Here is a 700-nt window from a genome sequence, read left to right on the forward strand (position 1 = left end):
CTGCTTCTTGCTCTCTCCACATCCACTCCACCTTTGCCACTTCTCATCCCGAGCTGGAAACTTAGGCTGTGCAGGGTGGGCAGTCACATGGAGCATCATATCCAGTGTGTTTCCTTGAAGTGGCATCCTGAGGGCTTACCGAAGGAGCTAATAATACTGGGTTTCATTGATAAAGCATGAGGGAAGGAAGGAAAAAAAAAAAAAAAAAAGCTGATGGATGCTCCCCTCCTGCTGACTGTGCAGTCGCCAATTCTTGGAGCAGTGCAATCTAGCAGAGTAGGTTTTGGGTCACTCCAGAATTAACAGAGAAAATTATTGTATGTAATGTTTGCATAGGAAAAAGTATCCAAAACTCAGAGGCTCCATAGCTCAGGGGTTAGAGCACTGGTCTAGTAAACCAGGGGTCGTGAGTTCAAATCTCACTGGAGCCTGGAGGGGTGGCTCTGCACCTCCTGTAAAGACTCACAGCTTTATCTTCCTGTTTTTTACCAAAATGTTGCTGGCACCATTTTTTGGAGCATCCACCCCCAGCCTAGGTGAAACAGAAACATCATATAGTGCCTATACCAAATAACAGGCAACAAGAAGCAGAGAAAAATAGCAATGGTCAGACCTAAACCCCGAAAAAAATACCTCAACATATTTTTGAAGTACAGCAATCGGAGATAGGAAATACCTAATAATGGGATTTAAAGCTTTC

The 700-nt window shown here is 44.1% G+C and overlaps 1 non-coding gene across 1 annotated transcript; it reads left to right on the forward strand.

Moving 5' to 3' along the window:
* The first annotated feature begins 358 nt into the window (after window positions 1-358).
* On the forward strand, window positions 359-431 carry TRNAT-AGU (transfer RNA threonine (anticodon AGU)). Its single transcript has one exon. It is a non-coding gene; the product is annotated as a tRNA-Thr (tRNA).
* Window positions 432-700: the final 269 nt, after the last annotated feature.

Source organism: Falco biarmicus, chromosome 9 (genome assembly GCF_023638135.1).
Source record: "Falco biarmicus isolate bFalBia1 chromosome 9, bFalBia1.pri, whole genome shotgun sequence".
Lineage (NCBI taxonomy): Eukaryota > Metazoa > Chordata > Aves > Falconiformes > Falconidae > Falco > Falco biarmicus.